This window comes from Sparus aurata, chromosome 2 (genome assembly GCF_900880675.1).
Source record: "Sparus aurata chromosome 2, fSpaAur1.1, whole genome shotgun sequence".
In the NCBI taxonomy this organism is placed as follows: domain Eukaryota; kingdom Metazoa; phylum Chordata; class Actinopteri; order Spariformes; family Sparidae; genus Sparus; species Sparus aurata.
The window spans coordinates 19524419-19542373 of record NC_044188.1 but is presented as its reverse complement, the minus strand read 5'-3'; the positions used below and the strand labels follow the sequence as shown (position 1 = coordinate 19542373).

The 17955-nt window shown below is 40.7% G+C and overlaps 1 protein-coding gene and 8 non-coding genes across 16 annotated transcripts in view; 1 reads left to right on the top strand and 8 right to left on the bottom strand.

Moving 5' to 3' along the window:
* Nucleotides 1-17955, top strand: part of dync2h1 (dynein cytoplasmic 2 heavy chain 1) — a 119872-nt gene that overhangs the window by 69245 nt on the left and 32672 nt on the right. The window lies entirely within an intron of this gene.
* trnam-cau (transfer RNA methionine (anticodon CAU)) lies at nucleotides 827-899 on the bottom strand. Its single transcript has one exon. It is a non-coding gene; the product is annotated as a tRNA-Met (tRNA).
* Nucleotides 3309-3381, bottom strand: trnam-cau (transfer RNA methionine (anticodon CAU)). Its single transcript has one exon. It is a non-coding gene; the product is annotated as a tRNA-Met (tRNA).
* On the bottom strand, nucleotides 3937-4009 carry trnam-cau (transfer RNA methionine (anticodon CAU)). The gene has a single exon. It is a non-coding gene; the product is annotated as a tRNA-Met (tRNA).
* Nucleotides 4534-4606, bottom strand: trnam-cau (transfer RNA methionine (anticodon CAU)). Its single transcript has one exon. It is a non-coding gene; the product is annotated as a tRNA-Met (tRNA).
* Nucleotides 5728-5800, bottom strand: trnam-cau (transfer RNA methionine (anticodon CAU)). Its single transcript has one exon. It is a non-coding gene; the product is annotated as a tRNA-Met (tRNA).
* trnam-cau (transfer RNA methionine (anticodon CAU)) lies at nucleotides 6325-6397 on the bottom strand. Its single transcript has one exon. It is a non-coding gene; the product is annotated as a tRNA-Met (tRNA).
* trnam-cau (transfer RNA methionine (anticodon CAU)) lies at nucleotides 6929-7001 on the bottom strand. The gene has a single exon. It is a non-coding gene; the product is annotated as a tRNA-Met (tRNA).
* trnam-cau (transfer RNA methionine (anticodon CAU)) lies at nucleotides 10539-10611 on the bottom strand. Its single transcript has one exon. It is a non-coding gene; the product is annotated as a tRNA-Met (tRNA).

Genomic DNA, 17955 nt, shown 5'->3' with positions numbered 1-17955 from the left:
GATAGCAGCAGGGTGAACATACTGTGGCTGGAGTGGGTGTAAGATGTGCACACATCAGTCTCCGATTTCCCATTGCTGAGTGAGACTCAGTCACACCTCATCCATTTATTCCCCTCTGCCCACAAATCACCATTTGCACTTCTGTGGAGCGTGTGTCTGTATTTGAATTTTGCACCATATTATGTATTGGTCTGATCTACATGTGGATAGTAAGAATTAAATTAAGCATGAGACATGATGACCTCTGATTTTCAGAATTTGCTCAATGTTTTTCTGTTTCAATCTGCTAGTACTTGATTTTCACCAACCCATCCTCAATGTCTCTCAAATTGTGTTTGTTGTCATCTGACTTTAAAACACCTGCCTGTGTGAGGCTCAAACTCAAAACCTTCAGATTGTGAGACTAGGACTATCACAGATGCGGTTGGCTTTTTACATTCTTGACTCTTAAGAGATGATAGTTAACGGAGGATAAAAAAAAACAGAATTGCAGTTTGTGTAAACCAAGTGCAAGTGTGCAGTAGTAAATTAATATGTTGTCTCTGTAAAGTTTACAAATACAGGTTCAGGTATTGAAGGGCAATGTTTTAATTCTTACAGCACATGACTGGTACGTTACTTTTTTTACAGTATGTAGTTCATATCTTCAACATTCTACATTGCTGGGATGAGATAAACTTTCTCGAAAGAAACGGGCCCAGATGTAGTTTCTGTAATCAGTTGTGTATATTTTATGTTTTTGCAAATCTACTGACAAATTCAGTTCGAACTATGCACCATGTGTCTCCCCCATTGTGTTTTGTTGTCATCTGTGTTTAAAAACAACTGCCCCGTGTGAGGATTGAACTCACGACCTTCAGATTATGAGACTGACGCGCTGCCTACTGCGCCAACAGGGCTCAAAATTGGCATATTTTCATCGAAATGAGTTGTGTCGATTGCAGTTGTTAAGTCATGTGATTTTTTCAAATGTCTGTTATTGTACCAGCTAGGCAATTAGAGCACTTGTTGACCTCTCCACTCAACAACTTATACGAATAACCTTGCCTAGAATTGATTATTGTATACATTTTTAAAACTTGGCATCCTTATTGGCTTTAGAATTGGCTATTGACAAAAGAGGGCCAGTTGAGGTTGAGGTTAGTTGAGGGAACACAAGACTATGAATTTAATTCCAACAAAGAAGTTGTAATACAGTGATGCATTCAGTCAGTAGCCGTTTTTATAGTGGGCAGCAAGCCGCCAATTTGGCCGTCTTTTTTGCGGCTAGGTCCGTGGATTTAGACAGAGGGCGGTAAATTGGGGGTCTATTTTGGTACGCCAATTTGCCACCTCGGAGGGTACACTTATTACCGCCTTGACTGCTATCTAAATCCGAGGCGTCAATGTGCTGGCAATTGCTTGAGATGGGCGGAGGTGTCGATGACCTGCACTGTTGTGCGACCCACAGCCGGGGAGTTTTAAAACCAGGAAACAGCTGATCACAGCAGTCAGTCCATCACTCCATCCGCGGACGGTCGCTACTTTCAAATTAAAAGCCCCCCGCTAAGAACCCAGTCCTAAACTCCAATGGGGTGCACTGTCAAGCTCTTATTTTGAAGACAAATTCATTGTCACTGTTCACTGCCCAACTTCGTGCTTCACATCACGTCACATGTTTACGCCTATCCCGGTTGCGGCTTTTTGGAAAAGGAGGAATATTACGCCTCCCTTTTAGAAAGACAGGGCGGCACATTGCCGCATAGCGTAAAACAAACAGAGACACGCAGGAGAGTTGCTGGACTGAGAGCAGCTCTATGACAATCACAGATGCAAAGCCAACAATATAAGAATACCAACTGAATGTTGTAAATGTTCCCGTTACTAAGACTTGCAGCACATAACTTGTACAACACTTCTGTAGTTTGTATCTCCAATGTTCTACATCAAAGGAACAAGATCGAATATATGTAGGAATCTGGCCCACATGTTGTTCCTGTCAGATTCTTCCATTTTTGTTATCAGTTGTATGTTTGTCAATTTTATGGAAATCTACTGACAGGCTCAGTTCAGCCTATGCAACCTTGAGTTTTGTTGTCATCTGCCTTTAAAACAACTGCCCCGTGTGAGGATTGAACTCACAACCTTAAGATTATGAGACTGACGCGCTGCCTACTGCGCATATGTTGACCTCTTCACTCAACAACTTATGAAACAATGTCTACTTGATTACCTTTTACATTTTTCGAAACTCAGTGTCCTTACTGGCTTTAGACATGACTTTTGACAGAAAAGGGCAAGTGCACACTGAAGGAAACACAAGACTATGAATTTGATTCCAACAAAGGAGCAGGAATACAATGATGCAATCAGTTTCAGTAGTGGTGAATGTGTGTGCATGAGTGATTGTAAGGTATGGTGTCAGGAGAGATGCTGCACTGAGAGCAGCTCTAGGACTGTGGCAGATGCACAGTAAAGATGGCTCGTTTGTGAACGAATCAGTTCGAAGGAGCGACTGACCTGATTCCACGTTTCACTTCTCTCTTGTTTGTTCTCATAGACTAGTCGCTGTGTTGTTCACTTTTTAGTTATCAGAGTGGTGAAGAGGACTGGGAGCCGGCCAATCTTATGCTGAGTCTATGACACTGTCGTTGAATTTCAGCCAATGAGAAACAGGAAAGCATAGCAACCGTTTCCATGAAAAAAACCCATTTCATTTTGTTCGTAGCTCATCGTTCTCATTCAGTCACCCTTGGCTTACCTTCAATACACGTTAATTTAATGTCAAGATGAATATACACATTATCCACTGCTGTGTTGTCTAAAAGTACACATAATCATGAAGTTGCAGCTATGTATTTTCCTTGAACTACAGTTTTGTGTTGACGGTTAGCACGATCGTTTGAGAACGAGGAGCTGAGAACTGTACATTACATGATTCACCGCTAAATGACATTGTAACCAGAAACGCGACTGAAAGAATGAACAAACAATATGAACGATTCTTCCTGCCAAAGTGACTGACAGAAACTGAATCTTGACATCAAACGATGAAATCCACCTCAGAGCCAAAAATCTAACAGTACCCACTGAATGTTGTCAAGTTTCCCCGATACTAAGACTACAGTTTGTAGTCAGTCTCTCCAACATTCTACATCACTGGGACGAGATTAAATATCTGTAGAAATCTGGCCCACATATGGCTTCTGTCAGATTTTTTCCTTTTTGCAATCAGGGGTATGTTTCTCATTTTTATGAAAAATCTACTGACGTGCTCAGTTCAACCTATGCACCATTGTGTTTTGTTGTCATCTGTGTTTAAAAACAACTGCCCCGTGTGAGGATTGAACTCACGACCTTCAGATTATGAGACTGACGCGCTGCCTACTGCGCCAACAGGGCTCAAAATTGGCTGCCTATTGCGAAACGAGGCTCACAATGTAAAAGTTGTCATCGACAATAAATTTCACGGTTGCAATTGTCAACTCCCATGATTTTTTTCAAATTTCTACGCATTGTACGAACAAATCATTTAGAGCACTTGTTGACCTCTTCAGTCAACAACTTATGAAACGATGTTAACACGTCTACATGATTACCTTATTGGCTTTAGAGATGACTTTTGACAAAAGAGGGCAAGTGCACGTTGAAGGAAACCAAAGACTATGACTAATTCCAACAAAGCCAACAACATAAGAATACAAACTGATTGTTGAAAAGTTTCCCAGTACAAAGACTTACAGCACATAACTTGTACAATTCATGATTCCAACATTCTACAACACTAGGACGAGATCAGATATCTGTTGAAATCTGACCCACAAGTAGCTTCTGTCAGATTCTTCCATTTTTGTCTGAGGGTCAGCTTAGTGTCACTTTTTTATAGAAATCTACTGAAAGGCCCGGTTCAACCTATGCACCATTGAGATTTTCCTTTTTATCGGCTTTTAAAACACCTGCCCCGTGTGAGGATTGAACTCACGACCTTCAGATTATGAGACTGACGCGCTGCCTACTGCGCCAACGAGGCTCTAAATGTCAAAGTTGTCATCGACAATAAATTTCACGGTTGCAATTGTCAACTCCCATGATTTTGTTCAAATTTCTACGCATTGTACGAACAAAGCATTTAGAGCACTTGTTGACCTCTTCAATCAACAACTTATGAAACGATGTTAACACGTCTACATGATTACCTTATTGGCTTTAGAGATGACTTTTGACAAAAGAGGGCAAGTGCACGTTGACGGAAACCAAAGACTATGACTAATTCCAACAAAGCCAACAACATAAGAATACAAACTGATTGTTGTAAAGTTTCCCAGTACAAAGACTTACAGCACATAACTTGTACAATTCATGGTTCCAACATTCTACAACACTAGGACGAGATCAGATATCTGTTGAAATCTGACCCACAAGTAGCTTCTGTCAGATTCTTCCATTTTTGTCTGAGGGTCAGCTTAGTGTCACTTTTTTATAGAAATCTACTGAAAGGCCCGGTTCAACCTATGCACCATTGAGATTTTCCTTTTTATCGGCTTTTAAAACACCTGCCCCGTGTGAGGATTGAACTCACGACCTTCAGATTATGAGACTGACGCGCTGCCTACTGCGCCAACGAGGCTCAAAATGTCAAAGTTGTCATCGACAATAAATTTCACGGTTGCAATTGTCAACTCCCATGATTTTGTTCAAATTTCTACGCATTGTACGAACAAAGCATTTAGAGCACTTGTTGACCTCTTCAATCAACAACTTATGAAACGATGTTAACACGTCTACATGATTACCTTATTGGCTTTAGAGATGACTTTTGACAAAAGAGGGCAAGTGCACGTTGACGGAAACCAAAGACTATGACTAATTCCAACAAAGCCAACAACATAAGAATACAAACTGATTGTTGTAAAGTTTCCCAGTACAAAGACATACAGCACATAACTTGTACAATACTTTAGACGGTTCATGGTTCCAACATCACTGGGATGAGATCAGATATCTGCTGAAATCGGGCCCACAAGTAGCTTCTGTCAGATTCTTCCATTTTTGCAATCAGCTGAGTGTCACTTTTTTATAGAAATCTACTGAAAGGCTCAGTTCAACCTATGCACCATTGAGATTTTCCTTTTCATCGGCTTTTAAAACACCTGCCCCGTGTGAGGATTGAACTCACGACCTTCAGATTATGAGACTGACGTGCTGCCTAATGCGCCAACGAGGCTCAAAATGTCACAGTTGTCATCGACAATAAATTTCACGGTTGCAATTGTCAACTCCCATGATTTTGTTCAAATTTCTACGCATTGTACGAACAAAGCATTTAGAGCACTTGTTGACCTCTTCAGTCAACAACTTATGAAACGATGTTAACACGTCTACATGATTACCTTATTGGCTTTAGAGATGACTTTTGACAAAAGAGGGCAAGTGCACATTGAAGGAAACCAAAGACTATGACTAATTCCAACAAAGCCAACAACATAAGAATACAAACTGATTGTTGTAAAGTTTCCCAGTACAAAGACTTACAGCACATAACTTGTACAATTCATGGTTCCAACATTCTACAACACTAGGACGAGATCAGATATCTGTTGAAATCTGACCCACAAGTAGCTTCTGTCAGATTCTTCCATTTTTGTCTGAGGGTCAGCTGAGTGTCACTTTTTTATAGAAATCTACTGAAAGGCCCGGTTCAACCTATGCACCATTGAGATTTTCCTTTTTATCGGCTTTTAAAACACCTGCCCCGTGTGAGGATTGAACTCACGACCTTCAGATTATGAGACTGACGCGCTGCCTACTGCGCCAACGAGGCTCAAGATGTAAAAGTTGTCATCGACAATAAATTTCACGGTTGCAATTGTCAACTCCCATGATTTTGTTCAAATTTCTACGCATTCTACGAACAAAGCATTTAGAGCACTTGTTGACCTCTTCAATCAACAACTTATGAAACGATGTTAACACGTCTACATGATTACCTTTTTGGCTTTAGAGATGACTTTTGACAAAAGAGGGCAAGTGCACGTTGAAGGAAACCAAAGACTATGACTAATTCCAACAAAGCCAACAACATAAGAATACAAACTGATTGTTGTAAAGTTTCCCAGTACAAAGACATACAGCACATAACTTGTACAATACTTTAGACGGTTCATGGTTCCAACATCACTGGGATGAGATCAGATATCTGCTGAAATCGGGCCCACAAGTAGCTTCTGTCAGATTCTTCCATTTTTGCAATCAGCTGAGTGTCACTTTTTTATAGAAATCTACTGAAAGGCTCAGTTCAATCTATGCACCATTGAGATTTTCCTTTTCATCGGCTTTTAAAACACCTGCCCCGTGTGAGGATTGAACTCACGACCTTCAGATTATGAGACTGACGCGCTGCCTACTGCGCCAACGAGGCTCAAAATGTCAAAGTTGTCATCGACAATAAATTTCACGGTTGCAATTGTCAACTCCCATGATTTTGTTCAAATTTCTACGCATTGTACGAACAAAGCATTTAGAGCACTTGTTGACCTCTTCAGTCAACAACTTATGAAACGATGTTAACACGTCTACATGATTACCTTATTGGCTTTAGAGATGACTTTTGACAAAAGAGGGCAAGTGCACGTTGAAGGAAACCAAAGACTATGACTAATTCCAACAAAGCCAACAACATAAGAATACAAACTGATTGTTGTAAAGTTTCCCAGTACAAAGACTTACAGCACATAACTTGTACAATACTTTAGACGGTTCATGGTTCCAACATCCTACATCACTGGGACGAGATCAGATATCTGCTGAAATCGGGCCCACAAGTAGCTTCTGTCAGATTCTTCCATTTTTGCAATCAGCTGAGTGTCACTTTTTTATAGAAATCTACTGAAAGTCTCGGTTCAACCTTTACACCATTGAGATTTTCCTTTTCATCGGCTTTTAAAACACCTGCCCCGTGTGAGGATTGAACTCACGACCTTCAGATTATGAGACTGACGCGCTGCCTGCTGCGCCAACGAGGCTTAAAACTACCTTATTGTCATGGAAACAAGTTGTTACGAATGCAGTTGTTAAGTCACGTGATTTTTTTTCACATGTCTGTGTATTGTACCAGGAAGGCAGTTAGAGCCCTTGTCACGTGTTCAAATGCGAGCCAGTCTACTGACATTGACAGTTCATTGTTGATCTTTTGATGCATCAATTGATATAACAATCTTTACACATAGACATGATTATTTTGTACATTTTTAAAGCTTGGTGTCCTTATTTGCTTCAGAGTTGACTATTGACGAAAGAGGGCCAGTGCAAGTTGACGGAACACAAGACTGCAAATGTAATTCCAACAAAGAAGTTGTAACACTGATGTAGTCACTTTTGTCAGTGCTGAATGTGTGTAAGGTATGGTGTCAGAGATTGACGCTGCATTGTGTAAAACAAACAGGAGAGATGTTGCACTGAGAGCAGCTCAATTAACCTAAGCACCATTGTGTTTTGTTGTAATCTGTCTTTCAAACAACTGCCCCGTGTGAGGATTGAACTCACAACCTTCAGATTATGAAACTGACCCGCTGCCTACTGCGCCAACAAGACTCAAAAATGACAAGCCGTCATTGAGAGCATTTGCCCCCATTGAATATCAAAGTCATACAATTTCATTCAAATGTGTGCATATTGCACCAGCTATGCAGTTAGAGCACTTGTTGACCTCTTTGCTCAACAACTGACAAAATAATCTTAACACATCTACTTAATTACTTTTTACATTTTTGAAATTTGGCGTTCTTATTGGCGTTAGAGTTGACTGTTGACAAAAGGGGCCAAGTGCACGTTAAAGGAAACACAAGACTATAATTCCATTAAAGAAGTCGGAGTACAATCGTGTGGTAGGCAGTTTTGTCAGTGTTGAATGTGTGTGCATGAGTGAGTGTATGGTCTCAGGAGAGATGCTGGATTGCAAGCAGCTCTAGGACTATGACAGATGCACAGCCAAGAATGTAACAATACCAAATGAATGTTGTAAAGTTTCCTAATACTAAGACTTACAGCACATAATCGATACAACAGTTCTGTAGTTTGAATCTCCAGTAATTCAACATCACTGGGACAAGATCAAATATCTGTAGAAATCTGGCCCACACCTAGCTTCTTTCATATTCTTTGTTTTTTTTGCAATCACCTGCGTGTTAATCATTTAGGCTCAATTCAGCCTACGTGCCCCGTGTGTCCCCCATTGTGTTTTGTTTTCGTATGTCTTTAAAACACCTGCCCCGTGTGAGGATTGAACTAACGACCTTCAGATTATGAGACTGATGCGCTGCCTACTGCGCCAACGAGGCTCAAAAATGGGAAATTGTTATTGAGACAAGTACCGACGATTGCAATTGTTGAGTCACATGATTTTTTTCACACTTCTACACAGTATACCCGCTAGGCAATTACAGCACTTGTTGACCTCTTCGCTCAACAACTTATGAAAAGATGTTAACACATCTACTTGATTACCTACATTTTTCGAAACTCAGCGTCCTTATTGGCTTTAGAGTTGACTTTTGACAAAAGAGGGCAAGTGCATGTTGAAGGAAACACAAGACTATGAATATGAATCCAACAAATGAGCCGGAATACAATGATGTGGTAGTCAGTTTCATTAGTCGTGTATGTGTGTGCATGAATGAGTGTAAGGTATGGTCTCAGGAGAGATGATGGACTTACAGCAGCTCTAAGACAATCACAGATACAAAGCCAACAATATAAGAATACAATCCGATTGTTGTAAAGTTTCCCAGTACAAAGACTTACAGCAACTTGTACAATTCATGGTTCCAACATGGTACATCACTGGGACGAGATCAGATATCTGTTGATATCGGGTCCACAAGTAGCTTCAGTCAGATTCTTCCATTTTTGGCTGAGGGTCAGCTGAGTGTCACCTGAGTGTCACTTTTTTATAGAAATCTACTGAAAGGCTCAGTTCAACCTAGGTACTATTGAGATTTTCCTCTTCATCGGCTTTTAAAACACCTGCCCCGTGTGAGAATTGAATTCACAACCTTCAGATTATGAGACTGACGCGCTGCCTACTGTGCCAACGAGGCTCGAGATGTAAAAGTTGTCATCGACAATAAATTTCACGGTTGCAATTGTCAACTCCCATGATTTTTTTCAAATTTCTACGCATTGTACAAACAAAGCATTTAGAGCACTTGTTGACCTCTTCAATCAACAACTTATGAAACGATGTTAACACGTCTACATGATTACCTTATTGGCTTTAGAGATGACTTTTGACAAAAGAGGGCAAGTGCACGTTGAAGGAAACCAAAGACTATGACTAATTCCAACAAAGCCAACAACATAAGAATACAAACTGATTGTTGTAAAGTTTCCGATTACAAAGACTTACAGCACATAACTTGTACAATACTTTAGACGGTTCATGGTTCCAACATCCTACATCACTGGGACGAGATCAGATATCTGCTGAAATCGGGCCCACAAGTAGCTTCTGTCAGATTCTTCCATTTTTGCAATCAGCTGAGTGTCACTTTTTTATAGAAATCTACTGAAAGGCTCAGTTCAACCTTTACACCATTGAGATTTTCCTTTTCATCGGCTTTTAAAACACCTGCCCCGTGTGAGGATTGAACTCACGACCTTCAGATTATGAGACTGACCCGCTGCCTACTGCGCCAACTAGACTCAAAAATGACAAGCCGTCATTGAGAGCATTTGCCCCCATTGAAAATCAAAGTCATACAATTTCGTTCAAATGTGTGCATATTGCACCAGCTATGCAGTTAGAGCACTTGTTGACCTCTTTGCTCAACAACTGACAAAATAATCTTAACACATCTACTTAATCACTTGTTCAAATGTTTCTCATTTTTATGAAAAATCTACTGACGTGCTCAGTTCAACCTATGCACCATTGTGTTTTGTTGTCATCTGTGTTTAAAAGCAACTGCCCCGTGTGAGGATTGAACTCACGACCTTCAGATTATGAGACTGACGCGCTGCCTTCTGTGCCAACGAGGCTCAAACTGTGAAATTTGTCATCGACAATAAATTTCACGGTTGCAATTGTCAACTCCCATTATTTTTTTCAAATTTCTACGCATTGTACGAACAAATCATTTAGAGCACTTGTTGACCTCTTCAGTCAACAACTTATGAAACGATGTTAACACGTCTACATGATTACCTTATTGGCTTTAGAGATGACTTTTGACAAAAGAGGGCAAGTGCACGTTGAAGGAGACCAAAGACTATGACTAATTCCAACAAAGCCAACAACATAAGAATACAAACTGATTGTTGTAAAGTTTCCCAGTACAAAGACTTACAGCACATAACTCGTACAATTCATGGTTCCAACATTCTACAACACTAGGACGAGATCAGATATCTGTTGAAATCTGACCCACAAGTAGCTTCTGTCAGATTCTTCCATTTTTGTCTGAGGGTCAGCTGAGTGTCACTTTTTTATAGAAATCTACTGAAAGGCTCAGTTCAACCTATGCACCATTGAGATTTTCCTTTTCATCGGCTTTTAAAACACCTGCCCCGTGTGAGGATTGAACTCACGACCTTCAGATTATGAGACTGACGCGCTGCCTGCTGCGCCAACGAGGCTTAGAATGACAGTGTTGTCATGGAAACAAGTTGTTAAATCATGTGATTTTTTTTCAAATGTCTGTGTATTGTACCAGGAAGGCATTTAGAGCCTTTGTCACGTGTTCAAAAGTGAGCCAGTCCACTCACGTTGACAGTTCATTGTTGATCTTTTGATGCATCAATTGATGTAACAATCTTTACACATCGACATGATTATTTTGTACATTTTAAAGCTTGGCTTTAGAGTTGACTATTGATGAAAGAGGGCCAGTGCAAGTTGACGGAACACAAGACTGCAAATGTAATTCCAATAAAGACGTTGTAACACAATGATGTAGTCAGTTTTGTCAGTGCTGAATGTGTGTGAGGTATGGTGTCAGAGATTCACGCTGCATTGTGTAAAACAAACAGACAAGCAGGAGAGATGTTGCACTCAGAGCAGCTCTAGAGCAGGCTCAATTAACCTAAGCACCATTGTAGCCCCATTCACACTGCCGTTTGCATGCGGGGATCCTGCGCCAATTCTCCGCAAGCTCCTCTGTGTGAAAGTTTCATATGCGGAGAGGGGTGAAATTTCGCTCCGGCGCTGATCTGCCTCTGGAGGTAGTAATCACAACACATTATAACAGCATCCATATGATTGTAAATTGTCCGCGGGTTTAGATTGACAGGGGGACACCTGTCAATCTATTAGACTAATCGAAAACTAATCGCTAGATTAATCGTTTGAAAAATAATCGTTTGGGACAGCTCTAGTTGACTGTTGTGCAGGGGCCAAGTGCACATTAAAGGAAACACAAGACTATAGTTCCAACAAAGTACCAAATGAAACAATACCAAATGAATGTTGTAAAGTTTCCTAATACTAAGACTTACAGCACATAACCGATACAACAGTTCTGTAGTTTGGCTTGTGTTTTGTTGTCATCTGTCTTTAAAAGACCTGTCCTGTCTGAGGATTGAACTCACGACCTTCAGATTATGAGATTGACGCGCTGCCTACTGCGTCAACAAGGCTCAAAATGGTGACGTTGTCATTGAGACGAGTTCCGGCGGTTGCAATTGTCGAGTCACATAATTCTTAAAAAATGTCTACATATTGTACCAGTAAGGCAGTTAGAGCACATTTTGACCTTTTCACTCAACAGCTGATGAAAAGATCTTAACACACCTTTTAACAATTTTGAAACTTGGCATCCTTATTAGCTTTTGAGTTGAATGTTGCCAAAAGAGGCCAAGTGCACGTTGAAGGAAATACAAGACTCAGAATATAGTTTCAACAAAGAAGTTGTAATACAGTGATGTGGTTATCAGTTTCGTCAGTGGTGAATGTGTGTGCATGTAAGGTATGATGTCAGAGATTTATGTTGCATACAATCAGACAAGAGCAGGAGAGATGCTGGACTGAGAGCATCTCTAGGACTGTCAAAGATGCACAGCCAACAATGCAACAGTACCAATTGAGTGTTGTAAAGTTCCTGATACTGACCCCCAATTTCCACTGGATACGTCTCCGCTGCGTTGCGTCTCCGCCACGCCAGCGGAGCAGATACGTTTCACTTTAGTCAATGTATCAATCCCCACCAGGTCCGCTGCGCTGCGTGTCTGCTCCGTCCCAGCTCTGGCAGTCCTGCCCTCCGGCACAGATATGCAGGACTTCTATATCTGGCGGATGCCGGAGCACGACGCAGCAATTCAGCTGAATTTAGCACGGAGCAGACAGGAAGTCAAGCGCCGAAATAACAAACAGCATCTGGTTACCTTTCAAAATCTACAGACAGACTCAAGCCGTTGAAACACCTTCCTCGTGTGAGGATTGAACTCACGACCTTTAGATTATGAGACTGTCACGCTGCCTACTGCGCCAACAAGGCTCAAAGTTATTATGTTGTCATGGAAACAAGTTGTCATGATTGCAGTAATTAAGGCAGTAAGAGCCCTTGTCACATTCTCAAACGTGAGCCAATCCACTCACATTGACAGTTTATTGTTGATATTTCTCTAAAATAATTGACAGTCTCAATCAATGTCGACTTAATTATTTTATACATTTTTAAAACTTGGATTACTTATTGGCTTGAGAGTTGACTGTTGACAAACAAGGGCCTGTGCAAGTTGAGGAAAACACTATACTATCAATATGACTATATATATATATATATATAAAACTATAGATGATGTGGTAGTCAGTCTGTCAGGTGTCAATGTATGCTGATGAAAGAGTGTAAGGTACTGTATGGCAGTGGTCCCCAACCTTTTTTGCACCACGGACCGGTTTCATGTACTACAAATTTTGGCGGACCGGGGGGGCGTGTGATTCCGCGATAATAAAATTATAGCAGTTGTCCACTCACCGTCCCCGCAGCTGCAGTTCCCCCACTTTAACAGTCAATACAGTTGTCCATCTCCCTCTTCTTCCGTCTCATCTTTGGGCCGTTTCCTTTTTTCTTTGTAAAGTAGCTCTCCGAAGACGCTTGTTTTTCACTAATCTCAGCTAGCTTGATTTTTTAGGGTATACTGGTCCGTGACTGAAACATGTACGTGTCAAGCGCGCTAAGAGGAAGAGACGGATGTTGATAAAAGAGATTCGTTTTTCAAAATAAAACAACTTTCCGAGTATGATCGTCAATAAAACAGAAATAGAATAACATATTTATTCTTTCTCTGCGGCCCGGTACCAAACGACCCACGGACCGGTACCGGTCTGCGGCCCGGTGGTTGGGGACCACTGCTGTGTGGTGTCAAGGACTTGCAATGCGTCGTGCAACAGTAAACAGTCAAGCAGGAGAGATGCTTGACTGAGAACAAAAAAAAATGTTGTATATTTGCAAAGTTTCAGAGTAAAACATTTTAAGTATGAAACTCTAAGACTTACAGTTCAGCACATAACTGGTACAACACTCTTTACAGTTCGTAATTTGTGTCTCAAATAACCTCATATTAAATCAGCTGCTGTAGGTGCACGTGAAGTTTGAACTTGCCATTCAATGAGTGTCCATGTTTTTTCAAGCAAATGCACTGGAACTCATTCACATTGGTAATTCCGACTCGGAAATTCTAACATCCACCTTGCAACGCACAAACACACCACATAACTGGTAGAACCCTTCTGACAGTTTGTATCCCCAATAATCTACATTTCTGTGACACGATCAGTGTCCTGTAAAAATCTGGCCTGCCTGATACTTCTGTCAGATTCTTGTGTTTTGTTGTCACCTGCCTTTAAAACTCCTGCCCCGTGTAGGACGCAAACTCATAACATCCAAATTATGAGACTGCAGTGCTCACAGGGGCCATTTTCCTTATCCTCATGCATTGACTACTTAAATGTTTAATGCTTTTAGTCCATTTTCCTGATACTTATTCTAATTATTCCATCACTGAGATTTTTTTGTCCACAGTTTTGTTCAGACTTGTTGCGTTTCTCTGCCAGAAGATAAGCAGATAAAGAGGACACCAGAACTGCAGAGGTGTACACACAGCATTTTATGTGCTATATGCTAGTCAGGGAGTATGGATTTGCCGAGATAACTTTTACTGATAATGTTGCAACATTTAGATGGTATGACAGGCACCTTTTTTTAATCCTTCCTTCCAAGTTTTAGACATCCAGTAGCTTTTACAACTCGTACAACACATCAATACACAGAAGTATATACAACAATTAAACAAACAAGGTTTTATAAAAATAGGGGTGAAAACATGAATTGTGATACACCAGTGAAGTGATAATCTAGCCACCACACCTACCACAGAGAGCTGCCACTATGATAGAGTATGTGCTAATGGAGGTCATGCAAATGGAAGGTGAAAACCAGTGCAGGCATTGCAAATGTAAGGTGATTAATATGTAAAAACAGGGCAATAATAATAACAATTACTGTGGATGATATAAAATGCAAATTAAAGATTAGAAATGTCAAATAGAAATACAGATTGTGCATAAGGCTGACTGACAAAACCAGTAGCTGATTACTGTGCACAATTGTAAGACCCTCATCCGAGGATATATGACTTTGCAGCATCCTGAAGCGAACAATTTTACTGTGTGTGGCTCCCTGGTGTGAGTTGCCAGGTTTTCAGCATATCACCAGAGATGTCTGCCTTCTCTGTAATATCATAGAACTGGATGGCATTTTGGTTATGGTGCTCAAAGTGCCACAGAACTCACAAAAATACATTTGAAAAGCTCAACAGCAATGTCTACAGAAAAAATGACCCAGCAGGGCAGCTTTGTCCCATATCTTTTTATTATCTTTTCTACCCGTAACATGAATGTAACATGATGTAACATGAAAATAGAGCATGGCGAATGGACATTGGTGGAAAAGCACTTCACAGATGTGGTTCATATCCAAGAAAAATGGTTGCTTACTTACATTACTCTCCCTGCTAAATAATATTTAACCTTCAAAAAGATTTGTATATACTTTAATAAAAATATATAATTGTAATTATAAATTGACTTCAGTTTGTCTTCCTCTTATTTACAAGAGGATGCATTCTTTTTACTGATCAGATTAGAGACAACTGGGCTGTGTGAAGATTTGGCTCTGGACAGTCTCACATTTTGGGAGGGAACACTGAGTAACAGCAGCTTTAAATAGCGCTCTTTACTCTGGAGATTCATTTTAACTGGCATTTATCACACAAGTGTCATCTGCACTTCATGTGCAGTTCTTTTGCAGCTCTTGGCACGAGAGAAATACTTGAATTTACCTACATTTTTTACATTTCTTGTATTTAAGTTTTATTGTTGGTAACGGTTAATAAAGCACATATGTAGACACATAAGGTGGAAACATTGCCAGCTGCTGTGCTTGCTTTTAACAATTCAGAATAAGTCTTTCATGTCAGTACAACAAGTACAAGGCTTTAGTGCTTTAGTCAGTCACTGTTATAGGCTGATACTGCTATACAAAAGCACAATGTAATGGATTTGACCATCACCTGCAGCTGACGGAGGGGAAAAATGAATTAAGAAGACACCAATCTTCCATGACTGGTGATGCCATTCTCCACAGAATTGATTTGTCAGAAAGTGTCGCTTTTATACACCTCGATCTGTTTTGTGAACATATGCTCCGAAGCTACATAAGGTATCATGTTGATGTGCCCTGGTAAGAAGTGAAAACGCAGGGTTAAACCTGGCGTAACCTCGCTAACACCTAATTCTGCCCTTTGGCACAGGCCTCAGTAGAATGAGTAGAGATATCACAGTTGATATATAGCTCAGCATGTTTTCTTATAATACAATTGTGATGGAAATTGTGTACTTCATGAAGTGAAATGTGAACTGAAGTCTTACACAGGAATGTTCAATGTAACTGTTTAATGTGACCTGTAACCTGTGATCTGTGACCTCGTTTTAGGTTGTTTTATGACCTGTGTAAGGTATTGAATAATCACTGAAGGTTATCACTTCCTTCTCTGGGAACTATTTCCTTAAGTGCAGGAGGGAAAAGATTAGTAATTATCAGAGCGAAAACACACCCACAGAGACAGATAAATACCATGCTTTTCTCCTAAGACATCGAGTCTTCACTTTGTAACAGACCTTCGTGTTGCTCTGTGAACGCTCCTCTTGTACAAGATTAAAACCTTGTTTGAACTTTGAGCTGACTCCGATCTCCAGTTCTAAATTATTGCAGAATTATTTTGACAAAAATCGCCCTCGTTCTTTGAAAATAATTGCCTGTAGTTTCAGTGTAGTATTTTTCTCAACCCTCATATAGTTTCAGATATATTGTTAGTCGGACATTCAAAAGAGCCCCAGCGGAAAAGAGTTGCATTTCTAAGTGATGGATGAAAGGCAGAAAAAATAGACAGAGAGGGAGAGAGCTCTTTGGTGACCCAGAGAAGTAGGACTGCTTTTCTGCCTACTGATAGCAAAAACCCTATTGACTGAAACTCAGTTTCAGCTGTTGTGCAGCTGCTCCAGAGTGCTAATAATAACTGGCTCATTGAGGGTGACACTCCAGTCTATGTGTATGTGTGTCTTTCTGTATATCTGCACGTGTGTCAATCAGCAATGCGTCTTTGACAGTGTGTATTGTATTTGCATATTTAATTGAGTTATGTAATTCTCCATTCATCCTCTTGCACTTCTTTTTTATTTTAAAACACCTGCCCCGTGTGAGGCTTGAACTCACGACCTTCAGATTATGAGACTGACACGCTGCCTACTGCGCCAATGAGGCTCTAGCACCCCTCTACTAATATGAGAGAGCTCAAACAATAACCATTCAGGATGATCCTTAACCTTTTGTGTGTGTGTCACTGTTTTTCGAGGTTTCTTTGTGTGTGTTTGTGTGTTTCATCTGTGGCTCAATGTCGTATTCTTCAAAGGTATGTGTCCATGTTTCCATATGAGCGAATTCTTTGAAAGCACAATTGTCCCTTCTTTGTCTCTCCCCGTTTTTCGGCGGGCAAGCTTTGATAAAACACACATGCACTCTATCCTGATGAGGAGACACACCGCTCACACTCCTTTGAACGCCAAGTGAACCCATTGATGGAGGTGTAGTGTGTGTACAAGTGCATGATGTGGGTGAGAGTGTGTCTGAATGGGAGAGGGAGGGAGAGACGGACAAAAAAAAAAAAGAACAGGAGCGAAGAAGATTTTGTGTGTATGTGTATGTGTTTTTGGCTGTAAATCAGTATGCTAATGAGGCATGGTCTGTAATCCTCTTACAGCTAATCTCACTCAATCCCCCCAGTCCAGGCCTGGGCACCGCTCACGCACACAGGCATGCCTGGGTGAACACAGCCGCACACACACTCGCACACACACACAAACTTGTGCTCACTCACTGGCTTAAGCACCCAACTTCTCAAAAATACAAACACTCTTTCGCATACGCATTAAAACATCTCTCAGTGTCTTATTATTAATCATCCAGCCAAGATACAGCCTTTTTATGTTCAAACCATCAATCAGCATTTAAATGCAAATGTATCTTGTCAATTAGAAGTTATTTAAATGGAAAGATAAAAAGATATTTATAGAAAAATCTCAATGCCCATGTCAAGTGTTTCGTCTGCTCATTAATTCTTAGCCATTCAGTGTTTCGCCGACAAAGCAGCCTGGAGACACTTCGGTTCTGTCTTTTTCGAGGCTCCTCTTTGGCCTGATTGTATGTCATAAAAGCCAAGGTGAACTTTGCTGTTCACAGAGACGGAGGATGCTGGTCTGCAGCAGGAATACTGATGACCTGCCCATGTCAAAGGTAGATGTGCATGTATTTGTGCACACGCACGTTCTGTAAATGCTCCCCATTTTTTGCAGTCAGACATCACAAGCCATGTGGTCAGATGACTGTTTTACTTAGTGTTGCCATGGTGACGCAGCAAAAGGTCGCA